The sequence below is a fragment of the Mus musculus genome, chromosome X (assembly GCF_000001635.26).
Source record: "Mus musculus strain C57BL/6J chromosome X, GRCm38.p6 C57BL/6J".
Classification (NCBI taxonomy): domain Eukaryota; kingdom Metazoa; phylum Chordata; class Mammalia; order Rodentia; family Muridae; genus Mus; species Mus musculus.
This window is the reverse complement of record NC_000086.7, coordinates 4838478-4858171: the sequence shown is the minus strand read 5'-3', so window position 1 is coordinate 4858171 and position 19694 is coordinate 4838478. Positions and strand designations below refer to the sequence as shown.

Genomic DNA, 19694 nt, shown 5'->3' with positions numbered 1-19694 from the left:
ATTAGAAGGTGTGGCCTTATTAGAGTAAGTATGTCACTGGGGATGGGCTTTGGAGCCTCAGGTGCTAAAGCCAGGCCTAGTGGCATATTTCTCTTCCTGCTGCCTGCTGATCCAGATGTATAACTCACCTACCTGTACAGCACCAGGACTGCCTATGTGCCACTATGCTTCTTGCCATGACAATAAAGGACTAAACCTCTGAAACTGTAAGCCATCCCGAAGTAAATGTTTTCCTTTATAAGAGTTGCTGTGATCATGGCTTCTCTTCACAGCAACAGAAAACCTAACCAAGACAGAGGGTGTTAAGGAGATTAGTGCCACTAAGGAGAGATGTATGCTGCACTGGTGTAAGGGAAGGGGGCCCTAAGGGTAAGCCCATATTCAGCTAAGCATTCCAATAAAGAAAGTATAAGGCCTCCAATTCCTGATGTTTCCAAGACTTATTATGAATAGGTGTTGGATTTTGTCAAAGGCTTTCACCTCATCAAATAAGATGATCATGTGTTTTTTTGTCTCTGAGTTTGTTTATATAGTGGATTACTTTGATGGATTTCCATATATTAAACCATCCCTGCATCCTTGGAATGAAACCTTCTTGGTCAGGATGGATGACTGTTTTGATGTGTTTTTGGATTTGGTTAGTGAAAATTGTATTGAGGATTTTTGCATCGATATTCATAAGGGAAATTCGTCTGAAGTTCTCTATCTTTATTGGGTATTGATGTGGTTTAGGTATCAGAGTAATTGTGGCTTCATAGAATGAGTTGGGGAGAGTACCTTCTGTTTCTATTTTGTGCAATAGTTTGAGAAGAACTGGAATTAGATCTTCTTTTAAGGTCTGATAGAACTCTGCACTAAACCCATCTGGTCCTGGGCCTTTTCTTGGTTGGGAGACAATTAATGACTGCTTCTATTTTTTTAGGGGATATATGATTGTTTAGATCATTAACCTGATACTGATTTAACTTTGGTACCTGGTATCTGTCTAGAAAATTGTCCATTTCATCCAAGTTTTCCAGTTTTGTTGAGTATATGCTTTTGTAGAAGGATCTGATGGTGTTTTGGATTTCTTCAGGATCTGTTGTTATGTCTCGCTTTTCATTTCTGATTTTGATCATTAGGATGCTGTCCCTGTACCCTCTAGTGAGTCTGGCTAATGGTTTATCTATCTTGTTGATTTTCTCAAAGAACCATCTTCTCTTTGGTTGATTCTTTGAATAGTTCTTCTTATTTCCACTTGGTTGATTTTGTCCCAAAATTTGATTATTTCCTGCCATCTACTCCTCTTGGGTGAATTTGCTTTCTTTTGTTCTAGAGCTTTTAGGTGTGTTGTCAAGCTGCTAGCATGTGCTCTGTCTAGTTTCTTTTTGGAGGCACTCAGAGCTATGAGTTTTCCTCTTAGAAATGCTTTCATTGTGTCCCATAAGTTTGGGTATGTGGTGGCTTCATTTTCATTAAACTGTAAGAAGTCTTTAAATTCTTTCTTTATTCCTTCCTTGACCAAGGTATCATTGAGAAGAGTGTTGTTTAGTTTCTACGTGAATGTTGGCATTCTATTATTTATGTTGTTATTTAAGATCAGCCTTAGTCCATGGTGATCTGATGTGATGCATGGGATGATTTAAATATTTTTGTATCTGTTGAGGCCTGTTTTGTGATGAATTATGTGGTCAATTTTGGAGAAGGTACCATGAGGTGCTGAGAAGAAGGTATATCCTTTTGTTTAGGATAAAATGTTCTGTAGATATCTGTTAAATCCATTTCTTTCATAACTTCTGTTAGTTTCACGGTGTCCCTGTTTAGTTTCTGTTTACACAATTTGTCCATTAATGAAAGTGGTGTGTTGAAGTCTCCCAGTATTATTGTGTGAGGTGCAATGTGTGCTTTGAGCTTTACAAAGGTTTCTTTAATGAGTGTGGCTGCCTTTGCATTTGGACAATAGATATTCAGAATTGAGAGTTTCCCATGGAAGACTTTAGCTTTGATGAGCATGAGATGCCCCTCCTTGCTTTTTTGATAACTTTGGGTTGGAAGTCGATTTTATTCGATATTAGAGTGGATACTCCAGCTTGTTTCTTCAGACCATTTGCTTGGAAAATTGTTTTCCAGCCTTTCATTCTGGGGTAGTGTCTGTCTTTTTCCCTGAGATGGGTTTTCTGTAAGCAGCAAAATGTTTGGTCCTGTCTGTTAGTCTATGTCTTTTTATTGGGTAATTGAATCCATTGATATTAAGGAATATTAAAAAATGTATTTGTTGCTTCCTATTATTTTTATTGTTAGAGTTGGCATTCTGTTCTTCTGGCTGTCTTTTTTTTTTTTTTTTTTTTTTTTTTTTGGTTTGTTGAAAGATTAAATTCTTGCTTTTTATACAGCGTGTTTTCCGTCCTTGTATTGTTTTTTTGTTTTTTTTTTGTTTGTTTTTTTTTCTGTTATCATCCTTTGAAGGGCTGGATTAGTGGAATGATATTGTGTGAATTTGGTTTTGTCGTGGAATACTTTGGTTTCTCCATCTATGGTAATTGAAACTTTGCCTGGGTGCCGTAGTCTAAGCTGGCATTTGTGTTCTCTTAGGGTCTGTATAACATCTGTACAGGATCTTCTGGCTTTCATAGTCTCTGGTGAAAAGTCTAGTGTATTTCTGATAGGCTTGCCTTTAAATGTTACTTGACCTTTTTCCCTCAGTGCTTTTAATATTCTATCTTTATTTAGTGCATTTGTTGTTCTGATTATTATGTGTTGGGAGGAATTTCTTTTCTGGCCCCGTCTATTTGGAGTTCTGTAGGCTTCTTGTATGTTCATGGGCATGTCATTCTTTAGGTTTGGGAAGCTTTCTTCTATCATTTTGTTGAAGATATTTGCTGGCTCTGTAAGTTGAAAATCTTCATTCTCATCTACTCCTTTTATCCATAGGTTTGGTCTTCTCATTGTGTCCTGGATTTCCTGGATGTTTTGAGGTGGGATCTTTTTGCATTTTGCATTTGCTTTGATTGTTATGCCGATGTTCTCTATGGAATCTTCTGCACCTGAGATTCTCTCTTCCATCTTTTGTATTCTGTTGCTGATGCTCACATCTGTGGTTCCAGATTTCTTTCCTAAGGTTTCTATCTCCAGCCTTGTCTCACTTTGGGTTTTCTTTATTATGTCTACTTCCCTTTTTAGGTTTAGTATTGTTTGTTCATTTCCATCACCTGTTTGGATGTGTTTTCCTGTTTTTATTTAAGGACTTTTAACTCTTTAGCAGTGTTTCTTTAAGGAATTGGAGGCCCATACATAAACATGATAAAAAGTAATCTACAGCAAACCAGTAGACAACATCAAAGTAAATGGTGAGAAGCTGGAAACAATCCCACTAAAATCAGGACCTAGACAAGGCTGCCTTCTTTCTCCATACCTATTGAACATAGTATATGAAGTCCTAGCCAGAGCAATTTGACAGAAAAAGGAGATCAAGGGGATACAAATTGGAAAGGAAGAAGTCAAAATATCACTTTTTGCGGATGATATGGTAGTATATATAAGTGACCCTAAAAATTCCACCAGAGGACTCCTAAACCAGATAAACAGCTTCAATGAAGTATCTGTGTATAAAATTAACTCAAACAAGTCAATGGCCTTTCTCTACACAAAGGATAAACAGGCTGAGAAAGAAGTTAGGGAAACAACGCCCTTCACAATAGTCAGAAATAATATAAAATACCTTGGCATGAATCTAACTAAGGAAGTGAAAAATTTGTATGATAAGAACTTGAAGTCTCGGAAGAAAGAAATTAAAGAAGATCTCAGAAGACGGAAAGATCTCCCATGCTCATGGATTGGCAGGATCAATACAGTAAAAATGGCTCTCTTGCCAAAAGCAATCTACAGATTCCATGCAATCCCAATGAAAATTCCAACTAAATTCTTCAATGAATTAGAAAGGGCAATCTGCAAATTCATCTGGAATAACAAAAAACCTAGGATAGCAAAATCTCTTCTCAATGATAAATGACCTCTGGGGGACTCACCATGCCCAACCTAAAGCTGTACTACAGAGTAATTGTTATAAAAAAATGCATGGTACTGGTATATTGACAGACAAGTAGACCAATGGAATAGAACAAAAGACCCAGAAATGAACCTACACACCTATGGTCACTTGATCTTTAACGAGGGAGCTAAAACCATCTAGTGGAAAAAAGACAGCATTTTCAAAAAATGGTGCTGGCACAACTGGTAGTTATCATGTAGAAGAATGTGAATTGATCCATTCCTATCTCCTTGTACTAAGGTCAAATCTAAGTGGACCAAGGAACTCCACAGAAAACCATAGACAGTGAAACTTATAGAGGAGAAAGTGGGGAAAAGCCTCAAAGATATGGGCACAGGGGAATAATTCCTGAACAGAACAGCAATGGCTTGTGCTGTAAGAACGAGAACTGATAAATGGGACCTCATAAAATTGCAAAGCTTCTGTAAGGCAAAAAAAAAAAAAAAAAAAAAAAAAAAACCACCATCAATAAGACAAAAAGGCCACCAACAGATTGGGAAAGGATCTTTACCTATTCTAAATCAGATAAGGGACTAATAACCAATATATATAAAAAACTCAAGAAGGTGGAATCCAGAAAATCAAATAACCCCATTAAATAATGGGGCTCAGAGGTAAACAAAGAATTCTCACCTGAGGAATACCAAATGTCTGAGAAGAACCTGATAAAATGTCCAGCATCCTTAGTCATCATGGAAATGCAAATCAAAACAACCCTGAGATTCCACCTCACCCCAGTCAGAATGGCTAAGTTCAAAAATTGAGGTGACTGCAGATGCTGGGGAGGATGTGGAGAAAGAGGAACACTCCTCCATTGTTGGTGGGATTGAAAGCTTGTACAACCCCTCTGGAAATCAATCTGGGGGGTTCCTTAGAAAATTGGACATAGTACTACTGGAAGATGCAGCAATACCTCTCCTCTTCATATATCCAGAAGATGTTCCAACTGGTAAGAAAGACACATGTTCCATTATTTTCATAGCAGGCTTATTTATAATAGCCAGAAGCTGTAAAGAACCTAGATGTCCCTCAAGAGAGGAATGGATACAAAAAATGTGGTACATTTACACAATGGAGAATTGTCATTTTTAAGGTCGCATTTAGGTGACCATACTGTTGAGATTTCATGAGTGTAGTCTACTTATCACTTATTTGGAGCATAGATATTGATTTTGCATTTTCTTTGATTGTTATGCCGATGTTTTCTATTGAATCTTCTGCACCTGAGATTCTCTCTTCCATCTCTTATATTTGTTGCTGATGCTTGCATCTATGGTTCCAGATTTCTTCCCTAGCTTTTCTATCTCCAGCGTTGCCTCACTTGGGGTTTTCTTTTTGTGTCTACTTCCCTTTTTAAGTCTTGGATGGTTTTATTCAATTCCATTACTTGTTTGGTCGTGTTTTCCTGCAATTCTTTAAGGGATTTTTGTGCTTCCTCTTTAAGGTCTTCTACCTGTTTAGCTGTGTTCTCCTGTATTTCTTTAAGTGAGTTATTAAAGTCCTTCTTGATGTCCTCTACCATCATCATGAGAGATGCTATTAAATCAGGAACTATCTTTTCAGGTGTGTTGGGGTGCCCAGGACTGGGTGGGGTGGGAGTGCTGCGTTCTGATGATGGTGAGTGGTCTTGGTTTCTGCTAGTAAGATTCTTACGTTTGCCTTTCACCATCTGGTAATCTCTGGAGATAGTTGTTGTAGTTATCTCTGCTTAGATCTTGTTCCTCAGGCGTTTATATTAGCCTCTATCAGCAGACCTGGGAGACTAGCTCTCTCCTGAGTTTCAGTGTTCAGAGTACTCTCTGTAGGCAAGCTCTCCTCTTGAGGGAAGGTGCCCAGATATCTGGTGTTTGAACCCGCCTCCTGGCAGAAGTTGTGATCCACTCACAGAGGTCTTAAGATCCCGTGGAGGGTCCTGTGTATACCTTGCGGTTGTCAGCAGACTCCAAGCCGAAGGTACCTCGGTGCTGGGGGGGACCGGAAGGGACTTGTGCCCATGATCAGGCCAGGTGTTCTGCTTCCCTAATTAATGCAGTCTCAGGTCCTGCGCGATTGGATTGGAGTAGCAGCTGTGTTCCACACACTAGAGGTCTTAAGATCCCGTGGAGTGTCCTGTGGGTACATGGGAATGCCAGGGCCAATAAGTGGGAGTGGGTGGGTAGGGGAGGGGGCTTTTGGGGGACTTTTCGTATATCATTGGAAATGTAAAGGAGGAAAATACCTAATTAAAAAAAAAGAAAAGTTCATATGAAAACCTACTGATGTGGAAGCTTCCCCAAATATGAACACACACACACACAAAACCACCTCTTGAGTTACTCTGTAACAGGATGACCATGCCTGTACTAGCCAACACATAGGCACATAGGCCAACAAATAAAATACCCAAGCCAAAAATGAGTTAGTTCTTTTGCAGGTGCTGTCAAGTAAAGTTGTATAGATCACCAATCATTACTGGCCATTGCCTATGCTGTTTGTTATTCTACAAAACCTGACATTGAGACCCTATTGTGAAGATACCACATGCTCAAGACATAGAACAAGGAGAAATCAAGCTGGTACTTACCTGGAAGTTTCATCCTTACCGGCTAGCTTTCATAATTCTGAGAAGCGCTATGGACACTACCATAGGAGAGAAGTAAACATCTCTCATGCACAGCTGTGAACCTACTGTCCTAACATAACAAGTCCACTGGTGTGAAGAGCTTTGGGAGGCTTCTTCCAGAAACTTGGCGCCAGGACAAAAAGAAGTAAACTCAAGGTGAGAATCTGACTTTGGGCCAGGACTCAGGAAATAGGCCCAGATTAAGAACATTTACATTTGAGTTTATGCAAAGCTCAGAGCAGGCTCAGCAGAGGTGTGTGAGGTATTCCTTTTGTCTTGGTCATCATGACTAGCCCCTAGAAAGTCATTTACAGGATTTTGTTTATTGCCTTGCTTGTTCTTTGACCCTGAACTGATCTTATTATTTTGCATGTACTTAAAGTGGTACAAAAGCAGATAGGAAAATATAATCAACCAGCTTCAGCCTCAGAACTGGCTTGGGCCATGCTACAGTGTTGTCTATTTGTCTTTTTTTTTCTTTTTAATCCTTTAGCCTGCCCTGGGGAACCTGTTGATTGACTGAACTGGCTTGGTCACACTGGTCCCATAATGGTAAATTTGTCACGGGAGAACAGGTTTCTTATGAGAGTTAAGACCTGCTCCATGAATGAGAAAACACAAATGAAAAAGAAAGGATATGATTGATCCTAGGAATGAATGGTGGAAGAGAAAGTGTATTGTAGATTGGTGGACAAGCACAGGCAGACACACACAAGTACATCTGGGAGAGTTCATAGTGGTCATGACCTTGAACTATGTAGGGAGAAAGGGAGGGGGAAGGAAAAAGGGGAACCAAGTAAAGCAGTCTGGAAGCCAGAAGTACAAAGGAGCAAAAATGGCAGAGAGGCAGAGACAGAGAGAGGAACAGAGAGAGTAGATAGCCAAAATGTCTGGATTGTATAGGAAAGAGCCTTTGGGGTGAAGGGCAGCCCCTGGGCTAGAAAGGTCAGAGTGGAGAGGGAATTATGCCAGCCATACCCTGTTACAGGAAGGAACTGAGTGATGCTTTGAGAAGCTGGAGGCCGGGTCTGCTTTGATATGTTAAATTAGGCACCTCAGATGCTGGTTCCAGCTTTGAAACTTAACCTATTTGCTACCTATATCTGATACCATTATTAGGGAATGAAGTTGTGACCAGACTTTTATGACTCAGGGGAGCGTTAGCTTACCACGGACCCCCTGAGTGAACCACGTGGAGCTGGGATTGATGCAAAAAGCAAGAGGAATTTATTGTTCCAGTGCACTGGGGTGGTCCCAGACCCGAAAGAGACGTAGAGACCCGCAGTACCCATTCGACAAGTTTTTATATGATTTCCAGGAACAGAATAAAGCACCAGCCACTAGGCACAATGATTGGGGGAACAGTGCACCCTTTAAACTGATTAGTCTTTTAAGGAATAAGGTGACAAGGACTTCCCTTGTCTGAAGATGGGCAACAGTCAGTCTTGCGGAATGTGTCCCCACTCACAGGTTGGTTCCTGCCCTGTGGTCTGAGAGATGTTAATTAGCCTCTCTGTTCCGGAGGGGCAAGTGTTTCATGGCCTTCCCAAAGTTCCTAAGCTGATCTTTTCAGAGTCATAGGCCCTAGTGGAGAACATAATGTAATTACTCCGCTAACTGGACATAGTATTCAACAACTCCTAATGGCGTAATAGTTACATGCATAGATTAGTGCATCTCTAAGCCTTCCTTGCAAAAGCTTCCTTTTTCAAACGAAGTTAATAAACAAAAAGAACCCCAATTGGTCAAAATGCAGAGAACAAAGGACTACTGAATGCTCAGTCATAAATAGCACACCAAAATCACATATCCTTCTCAGGGAACATCGTGAAGTCATGAGTGGTGTCAAACACCTTTAATCCCAGTTTCTAGGAGGCATAGGTAAGATGATTCCCCTTCAGGCATAGTATACAGGGGGGAAATAATCAGGGTGAGGTAAGAAAGAAATTTTGCTCAGACCAATTTTATTATAACTGGTGCTGGACAAGACTTCTAGAGTCTGGCCCAGGTCATTTTATTTTATCCATATTTTAGCATAGCACAATTTGGGGGAAAAAAGTATTCAGATAACAACTCCATCCCAAGTGCACAGCAATTTAAGCCATGCTTACATTGAGATTCTTTACAAAGTACATCTGGCTTCTTTCACAAGAATGGGTACGGTTGACTGAGAAATAGCACAGGAGATTTAGAGTCTAGGATGACTGAGGTAAACATGCCTGTGGATTTCAGGACTGGCCTGGCCCTAAGATAACATGGAAGTCACTTAAGCTCTATCCATACGATGACTTTTATGACCTAAAAGCAGTGCTCATGATTTAGGGGGGAAAGGTCAAAGATATCTAAGATAAATAAATAGATAAATAGTAAGGGACCAGAGGGGAGGAGTGGATCTTTCAAGGATATACAGTTATCCTTGAAATTATACGGGGAAATTATACTGGGATAATTAAATTGGGATGAAGATGGCAGGGCAAGGTAGATGTGGGAATATGGAGCACAATAGAAAGCAGTAATGGCCTTTTGATAAGACATAGCAAAACATACTTCTACAGAAGTGTTGGGAGCTATTAAGACAACGCTATTGTCCTGATCTCTGAAATGGGCCTCTCCCCCCAAGAAGAAAAGGGGGTCAAAAGCGGGCCACCAATGCACCATTCTGAGAACAACCACAGAATATTCCAGCCCTAAATCAGCGCCAGATGTCCTGACCACACCCTGATACCACCAAGTTCCTGCTTCCCCATGTAGCTGCTAAAAGAAAAATTTCCACTGCCACACCCCTCCCGCTGATAAGTACTTGTACTTCCCCTTTTGCTTGTGCATTTCTACTGCCCACCCCTCCTGCTGATAAGTACTTGTACTTCCCCTTTTGCTTGTGCATTTAAGCCTTGGGCCTTTCTCAATACAGTGAAACCTTGATGTTACTCAGACTGCTTCCGTGTGTCATTCATGGCACAAGGTTCTCGTCTCTCTCTACCCCCTATTTGGTTCTTAGGAGAAGGTCCCCTTGAGACCCTCGAATAACTGGACCTGCTGGACTGGTCATAGAAGCTTCATAAAATTTATACATTTATAAAAAGTATTTAAATAGAATTACCTTATTTTTTTAATTGGTTATTTTCTTTATTTAAATTTTAAATGTTATCCCCCTTCCCAGTTTCCCTTTCATAAACCCCCTGTCCCTTTCCCCCTCCCCCCTGCTTCTTCTATGAGAGTGTTCCTCCACCCACCCACCTACCCACTCCCATCTCACTGCCCTAGCATTCCCCTATGCTAGGGCATCAAGCCTTCACAGGACCAAGGGCCTTTTCTCCCATCACCTTATAATGAGAAATATAATGACGCAAATGCTACCAAATAAAACCTGAAGTAGCAGGAATGAATTATAGTTGTTGAGTCATTGGCCAAAGTTACTATAAGTTATCACAGTTTACTTTGATATATAAGAGTAAAAAACCTATATGTAATTAGAACAATAATCTACTTTCTTTTTCATTTGCTAGCATCTCAGGAGAAATCTGCAGTGTTCTTTATTTCACTTCCTATCATGTTCACCAATATTAAGTTCCTAGTATGAATTCTTCCAAATCCTATTGTATGATATTAGAAGCAATATCCACTTAAAATATACATAGAGATATTTTGAATTTTTCCATATTTTATCATGTGAGATTGTAGTATATACATTAGTTTATAACTACAAATTGACAAAATAGTTGTAAACTATCTTCCTTGTAACTATATATTATATAGTTCACAGTATGTACCACAATGTACTCAACTATTCTTTTGTAGGATATTATCATTTTTGTTCAGCTACTTTGCTATTATAACCAATGTTGTAATAACAAGTGAATGCAATCTAATATTGACACGTCTAACTCTATTGATTGTCAGAGATGGTGGTGCATATTTGGTACTCTCTCTTGCTACTGAATTCATATATTTTGAATTTACCTGAAGAAGCATGACGTATATTATCCAATAATGTTGAGTACTATCCTTTAAGACAGTAAAAATTCAGGTGGGAGTGGGTGGGAGGGTGGGAGAAGACCCTCAAAAAAGCAGAGGGAGGGGGATGGGATAGGGGTTTTCGGGGGAAAACCAGGAAAGGGGATAACATTTGAAATGTAAATAAAGAAAATATCCAAGAAAAAAAGAAAAATATATATATATAAAAAAAGACTGTGAAAATACTTCCTTGTCTGTTTAATATTAATATTCTTCTAAAAAAATAACTCTCTGTGGATGTGTGCAGAGACTTGATGTGCCAGGGTGGGGGGATACCCAGGGATCCCCACCAGCTCAGAGGAGAAAGGGAGGGGGAATGGGAGATAGAATCATGGGAGGGGGTAATGGGGTGGGGGCAGTAAGCAAGGTGTAAAGTGAATAAGTAATAAATAAATAAATAAATAAATAAATAAATAAATAGAAAACCTCTCTTCTATCAAAAAGAAATTATTTTAAAATTATAGAAAATTTGAAAAGTGATGTAAATAATACTCTAATATGAGTCAGGCCTAAGTACACACCTTTAATCCCAGCACTCAGACAGCAGAGGCAGGTGGACCTCTGTGAATCTGAGGCCAGCCTAGTAGGCTACACAGTGAGTCTCTGTCTCAAAACAAAACAAAATAAGCAAACAAACAGAAAAACTAAGGTTGTTTCCTTTTAAGTTCCTATAGGAGTAGATGGCAATGATTTTGAATTCAGTTGTAATAGAAATATACAAAATTTCCTATTGAGTAGAACTGGCCATTATAAATATTTTGTAATACATTAGATTTTTGTTGTTGTTCTGTTTTATATTTAGTTTTTTGTTTGTTTGCAATTTTGTTTTGAGACAGGGTCTCACTACGTAGCTCACGCTGTCCTGGAACACACTATGTAGACCAATCAGACCTCGAACTCATTGCCTGCTTCTGCCTTCCTAGTGCTGAGATTAAAAGTGTGTTCCACATATGACTAGTTGTTGTTATAATTTGCTTTTTTTTTTTAATCTAATGGTCTGTAATTCAGAGAGGCTTCTATGACCTTAATGAGGAGTAAGGGTTACACTTATCTGTGGAGATAAGGACAAATACTTGCAATGTAGTTAGGGATTATGCTGGTTTAGTAAAATGACAGTTGTAGGTTTTCCTCCAAGATCCATGACATCACTAGCTTTGAGCAGATGACTAGGTTTCCAGTACTAGTCATAATTTTCCTCTTGCAGAAAGATTATAATAGTCAGAGAAGCAGGGACTTTTATGAGATGGTGTCTTCTAGTAATGTCAGGAGCTACTACAATCATATAAAGTCTAGAATACAACCAATTTAAGCTATCCCCTATGAGTTTACACATAAATGAGACTCAGACTATGGTTATTTAATTTGGCATTGGTAATTACTGGGGGATCACCCCTAATCTACTAATTGCTGGCTTAGCTACTTCCCTAGCAATGCATCCCAGATACTTGTTGTTTCTTATGGCCATGTGTTCATGGTTCCTCTCCCCCATGGTGGCTTCCTCTTCTCTCCTGTTCTTCCTCTCCTCTTCTCTGTCTCTCTTGCATTCAGGTCACTCCAAACCTTTAATCTTCCAGTAAATGGTTGTAGCTAATTGTATTTAACCTGTAATTTTAAATCAAGGAACAAGGTTTGCACAATAAAGCCAGTAAAGCTGAGAATTCACTCATAGACTTAGATCTTTGGGTACAGAATTAGCATTACAATACATAGACCAAACCTCAATCTATACAAAGAACTACAGGCAACTAAAGAATGCTGAAAGGGGGTGAAATTCTTTCCCTGTGAAAAAGATACAACTGATTTTCCTAAAAAACTTGCATACAAGTAACAGTATACATACTGAGCAGGTTGTATTAGGAATTTGTATGTATATGCATATACATGTATGCATAAATATATGTATGTAATGATAATTAAGGTAAAAAGAGGCAATGGGTGAGAAATAGTGCAAAGAGAGTATATAGAAAGACTTGAAGGAGAAAAGGAAGGGGAAATGGTATAAATGCGCAACAATCTCAAAATATAAAAGAAATAATATTTACAAAAACCAAGTCCTGAACAGTGTAAATAATAGATGACATATCAAAAAATAGATGGTGAATCACATGGGGACTGACCCCAGATGAAGGGTTTCAAATAATCAAATGTTGAGAGAGGAAGGACCATCTTTCCACAAGGATGAATCCCTGAATGGTTGGTTATATAACACCAAATGGTCAGTCTTAGAAATATACACTTGTCCCCATTTAAGGACCTAATTTGTCTCCATTTTGAGGACCAGGCCTGGTGTCAAAAAAGGTCATAAAGCACCAGCTTCAAGAATAGACCATAGTAAGTCCCAGAAGCTTAGGTCAGAAGACACCAGCTGTAGGAACAGACCATAAAATCCAGAACAAGATCATCAAACCCTCTCATGCACTGGGCTGTCCTAGTTCATCAAGTGATTGAATGATCATGACATAGGTATGTAGAACACTCATTACCTATAACCGTGCCCCCCCCCAGCAACCACTAATGAAATTTTAGATTACCTAATTCTTCTAGAGTGTTCCCAAGTTCCCTGTAAGAAGGCCTGCATGCCTTTATGTGGGGGTTGCCATTTCAAAGAATTGTTAACCCCCAAATGCTGGTTATTTCTACAGAATAAAAGCTCTTTGTTTTTGCATACTATCTGAGCCTGGGGTCTACCTTCAGTAATTTTTGGACCCTTATAGTATTAAGATGCTTTTCCTCGTTTTTATTTGTATGTGTGGATGTGAGAGAAGTGGGAATGCTTGTGCCTTACCATAACTGAGGAGGTCAGAGGACAACTTGCAAGCTTCCTTCTCCCCTTCCAGGACAGGGGTCACAGGGAGGGAACTGAGGCAAGTGGCTTTAGTTACTGAACTACTTCACCAGGCCATTAAATCTAAGAGGTGAGCAAGAATTTCATAGATGCTAATTCCCTAAGGAACTGCATCCATTGTAAAGGGAAATACTTAAAGAGAAAATACCAGAATAAGCTTATGATTTATTTTTTAAATGACAGTTTAAGACCCACGTAGCCCTCTTTCACTGTGGGTTAGGATTCTAAGGGTAATCATCTCAGGTGTAAATATTTGATATAATCTATCTAAATATGACGTATGGCATATCTATTGATTGGTTGCTATGCTATGAAGACAGAATAAACACACTCTTATATTGCCTTGGATATAGACTGCTTTACAAAAGTAAGTAGGTTAATATTCTCTTATACATTAAATGTTGAATCAAAATGATCATGCTTCGTTTAATATTTTGTCATTGTTTTCATTGTCTTAAAAGTAGTTGTGTGAGAAGTGGATGCTCACAGTCAGCTAATGGATGGATCATAGGGCTCCCAATGGAGGAGCTAGAGAAAGTAGCCAAGGAGCTAAAGGGATCTGCAACCCTATAGGTGGAACAACATTATGAACTAACCAGTACCCCGGAGCTCTTGACTCTAGCTGCATATATATCAAAAGATGGCCTAGTCGGCCATCACTGGAAAGAGAGGCCCATTGGACTTGCAAACTTTATATGCCCCAGTACAGGGGAACACCAGGGCCAAAAAGGGGGAGTGGGTGGGCAGGGGAGTGGGGGTGGGTGGATATGGGGGACTTTTGGTATAGCATTGGAAATGTAAATGAGTTAAATACCTAATAAAAAATGGAAAAAAAAAGTAGTTGTGTGGTTAAAGTAAATAGCTTGTGCTGGGCGTGATGGCGCACACCTTTTATCCCAGCACTTGGTAGGCAGAAGCAGGCAGAGTCTGAGTTCGAGGCCAGCCTGGTCTACAGAGTGAGTTCCAGGACAGCCAGGGCTATACAGAAAAACTCTGTCTCAAAAAAACAAAACAAAAAAGAAAAGTAAATAGCTTGTGTTTCAGATACCATGTGACAGAGGCAAGCAGATCTCTGAGTTCAAGGCTAGCCTGGGACAACAAGTTCAAAGTAAACAACAGCTTCGGTCCAGGCTTGGTGGTAGATACCTTTAATCTGGGCCATACCTTCTGCTGGAGGTATACATAAGGACAATGGAAGAAGGAAGGCTTCCTTCCTCTCTGCCTGCTTGCACTTGCCAGCACATTTGTTGGAACATACTTCGTTAGGATTCCAGTTTATTAGGATTCCAGTTTATACAGACCAGCTGAAACAAGTAGCCTCATGGGACTGAGCAACTACTAGATTCTTGGACTTCCTATTCACAGCGGCCCATTGTTGGGTTAATTGGACAGCAGACTGTAATTATTCCAATTATTTTTCCTTATCTATAGAGATATCCTATAAGTTCGGTGATTCTAGAGAACTCTGACTAATACAGGCTGGCTGACAGTTTAGGAGGTTTAGTTCTTTATTGCATGCAAGTAGACATGGTGCTGGAAAAAGAGAGAAGAGATGCCACAGCAGAGAAAGTTTGAGAGCCACTAAGCCTGGCTTGAGCTTCTGAGACCTCAGCCCATCTTCAGTAACATGCTTCCTCCATCGTGGCAACACCTACTTCAACAAGGCAACACCTCTTAATAGTTCCACTCCCTGGGAGCCTATGGGAGTATATGGGAAAGGTTTTCTTTCAGACCACCATACTATCAGTACATCCTAAATATTTATTCATAGGGCTTTGGATCAGATTATTGGCTATTTTCTGTGTTTGATTTTGCTATATCATACATTTGTTTGTTTGTTTGTTTGTTTGTTTTGTTGTTGTTCTTTTTTTTTTTTTGAGACAGGGTTTCTCTGTGTAGCCCTGGCTGTCCTGAAACACACTTTGTCGACCAGGCTGTCTTAGAAATCCTTAGAAATCCTCCTGCCTCTGCCTCCCAAGTGCTGGGATTAAAGGCGTGTGCCACCATGCCTGTCTCATATCGTACATTTTTAATGAACCAAATATGAACTCAGGAACAGATTTATGACAATTTAATAAAATAGTATACTATTACTCCAATATTTGTTAAGTAGACCTAGTCTTAGTTCAAAAATTAAAAATTGATTATTTTTCCCCTCAGAATTTAAGGCATTTCACAAAAATTTACATTCTGATGAATATTTTATTACTAGTACTTGTGGAACTATTCTTCTAAAACTCAGAGACTCCAGGTCCATCCATTTGCCTAGAAAGGACCCTGATATAGCTGTCTCTTGTGAGGCTATTCTTGGGGCTAGCAAACACAGAAGTGGATGCTCATAGTCAGCTATTGGATGGATCACAGGGCCCCCAATGGAGGAGCTAGAGAAAGTACCCAAGGAGCTAAAGGGATCTGCAACCCTATAGCTGGAACAGCAATATGAACTAACCAGTACCCCCCAGAGCTCATGTCTCTAGTTGCATATGTATCAGAAGTTGACCAGGTTGGCCGTCAGTGGAAAGAGAGGCCCATTGGTCTTGTAAACTTTATATGCCTAAGTACAGGGGAATGCCAGGGCCAAGAAGTGGGAGGAGGGAGGGGAGTGGGGGGGGAGGGCATGAGGGGGCTTTTAGGATAGCATTGGAAATGTAAATGAAGAAAATACCTAATTAAAAAAAGAAAAGAGAAAAAATTCAGAGACTGAGAGAAAGCAACATTCACTGCAAAATCAAATTTTACACATTAAAGACAGTAATGCAATTAAATAAGCAATAATCATGTATTAGATAAAAAGAAAAACTAGCTTTAAATTATATAATGTCCTCAGAAAACACGAACAAGAAAGGGGGAAATGAAATAATTTTAATATTAAGCTGTGGGGCCTAGGAGTTAAAAGATAAGATTGAAATTGATTTTGTTCTATATGTCAGTCTTAAGAAATTTACATACCTATAACCACAGTTCTTTTCCAATAACGTAAAGCCTTAAAGAAGCGGGGGGGGGGGGGGAACCACATCCAATTGAAAGATCAGGGAAAGGTCAGTAAAAATTAGGTTGAAACTAGGTCAAAATGGCAAACAAAGTGCTAGCACATTTCTCCCTTCAAAGTTTCTCCAATGGAAAGAAAAGAGAATTCGGGTACACAGAACAATTTTATCAGTGTATTGGGGGCTAAGTGTGTTGTGTTTTTGAAACAAATTCCTGAAAGATGAAAAGCAGATGAAAGGGTCACTGAAAGTGACCCGTCCAGCAGGTCCAGTTATTTGAGGGTCTCGAGGGGACCTTCTCCTAAGAACCAAATGGGGGGTGAGAGAGACAGAAACCAAGTACAAGAACGACATGGAAGCAGTCTGAGTAGCATCAATGTCTCTCTGTATTCAGCAAGGATTAAATGCACAAGCAAAAGGGAAAGTACTTCTCAGCAGGAGGAATGGGGCAGCAGAAATGCACAAGCAAAAGAGGAAGTACTTCTCAGCAGGAGGGGTGGGGCAGTAGAAATTTTTCTTTTGGCAGCTACAAGGGGAAGCAGGAACTTGGTGGTATCAGGTTACATCTTGTGGTCAGGACATCTGACACTGATTTAGGGCTGGAATATTCTGTGGTTGTTCTCAGAATGGTGCATCAGTGGCCCGCTTTGACCCCCTTTTCTTCTTGGGGGAGAGGCCCAATTCAGAGATCAAGACAATAGTGTTGTCTTAATAACTCCCAACATGAAAGGATTTAAACTAAAGAAATTAACCAAAGGATATAATTATCGCAGAAAAAAATGGAGGATTCCCGGCCAGGTTAAAAAGGTTTTGCAAAGACCATGAAGCCAGAATGAATTGATCACCCTGAGTTCTGTTCTAGTGGAACAGAACTCTAAAACAGTGGAAGGGGATAGGTAGTAGGGAGGGGACTCTTTGCAGGGAGGAAGCTGGTCTCTGGGAAAGGGGAGGGAACTATTATTGCTGAAGCCTTTGGCTGAATCTCAAGGTGGCAAAGGATCTTGGCCTCCAGAGAGCTAAGCTGAAGGACCCGGGAGCACACCAGCAGCACCAGGACACCAGCAACAGTCACTTCATCTGCCCAGTCACGGGCTCACACAACTCTTGCCTCCTGCAGCAGGAGGATCTTTCCTTCTCACCTCTGGCAAGCTCTCCCTGGGCTGGACTCCTTCACCTCTCCTCAGGCTTTTAGCAGAAGTGGCCACAAGGTGTCCGGAGGCCCTCTGGCAGCCACTATCTCTGGCAGTAGGACACTAGAAAGGGCAGGCTAAAAGGTGGGCGTCCTGGAGCAGTGGTGGTGGTGGAGGGGGATGGGACTGAGCCCCTCAGGAGAAACAAAGTAGCAGTGGGAACCCCCGCACAGGGGAAGACAAAGGGGAAGAGTTGGGAGGTGGGATCTGCAGTGAGCAGCAGAACCTGGGGATGTCCTTCAGAGCCAGACTGAGGTTCTGGAAAGAACAAGGTGGAGCCTGGAGGTGGGTACCTGGAAGCAGCCAGGGAAAACAGAGGGGACTGGGGGCAGCAGGCAGGGAAGCTCAGGACACTAAAATGAAGGGAGGAGAGGCACTTTAAAGCTCTTCCTGACTTCCAAACAGATTTGCAACTATCCTATGGGGGCAGGGCTCTAGACTCAGCAGAGCACCTAGTATCTGGGAAAAGAACAGCCAGTCACTGAGGAGAGTCTCTTGTTCCCCTTTTGGGGAATTCCTGATTCTATTGGACACCAGCCAACAGCTTTGCCACTCTCTAGTACTTCCTTCACAGGGGCCCTAGGGAACCGCAGAGACAGCACCACACAACCAGGTGCCAGGGCTGGTTGGAAGAGGCAGAGGAGCAGATCTCCAGCCCTGCCCCAAAGGAACATTGTGGGCTGCAGAATTTCTCATGAGAGGAAAGAAGGAGATGAGCCTATCACACAGTGGAAAGGGACTGTGCTGGATCAGGTGCCTATAAACCCCTCCCTGTACCTGGAGAAATATGATGGGATTGACTGCATGTATGGGCTGGAATTTCACACAGATAAGAGGGTATTGTCCCTAAAGGTTCTTTCTGACAAAGTGGCATCATCTCGAGTCACTGATGCCAGCCTTGCTGATGTCATAATTGGCAAAGCAGTTAATCATCTATTTGAGGGTGAGCATGGCTCTAAGGACGAGTGGAGGGGGATGGTCCTGGGACAAGTGTCTATCTTGGATAGCAACTTTTATATTACTTATAAGAGAGATCCTGTATTATACATGTACCAGCTTCTGGATGATTATAAAGAGGGTGACCTCCTTATTGTGGAGGTGTTCAGTGATCTCCCTCCTTTAGACATCGACCTGGAGCTTGTGGATGGCCTGATAGGAAAACACGTGGAATACACCAAAGATGACCACTCCAGGAGGGTCGGAATGGTCATTCACCAGGTTGAAGCCAAGCCTACTGTACTTCATCAAGTTTGAAGATGATTTCCATATCTATCTCTACGACCTGATAAAACACTTCTAACCATTTGTTACTGCATTATCACAACTACAGAAATAAAGTTAATTTCTTTGGAAATAAAGTTGAAGTTGTAATTTCCAGATGGGCTCAGGTTGCTGCTCTAGAGTGTGTCCTGGGCTCAATGCAAACATACCAGTTGTCCTGAAGAATGCAGGCTTCTGTGGGTATGGCATGCTGTCTGAAGCACTCTGCTGGGTGTGTTTGGTGAGTGGAAAATGGACGGATGGAGCAGCTGTCAATTCAGCCTGTGAGAAAAGTGAGCTAGTATCATAAGCAGTCATCTAAAAATGGAATGGGACTTATCTGGTCTGGTCTTGGTGGGGGAGAGGAGAAGGAACTGGAGATGGGCGGTGGAGGAGGGGGCAGAATGATATGACTGTCCAAAGAGAGGTGGAAGGAAGCCAAAGAGAGAGGGGTGGCAGAGAGAGGCTCCCTGGAAGAGGAATAGAGTGAAGAAAGAAATATAGATTGGGAAGAGGTGTGGAAGCAGGGTGAGGCATGGTGGCACCTTCTGGCTTTCAGGAAAACTAAGGAATTCAGGAAGAAGGATACACACAGCAGTGTAAAGAGGTATACAGCAAGGGTGGGCAGGGTGAGCCAATCAGAGAGGACCCTGAGGAGAGGCTAAAGGACCTGGGAATCCAGAAGGACCGATGCATACCTAGTGATGGAGACATTAAAGAGTTAACCCTGGGAGAAGCAATTCCAAGAAGAAAGGCTGTCTCTGGGTGG

The 19694-nt window shown here is 40.9% G+C and overlaps 1 pseudogene; it reads left to right on the top strand.

The window, feature by feature from the left end:
• Positions 1-18965, top strand: part of Gm4726 — a 32154-nt pseudogene extending 13189 nt beyond the window's left edge.
• The last annotated feature ends 729 nt before the right edge of the window (positions 18966-19694 follow it).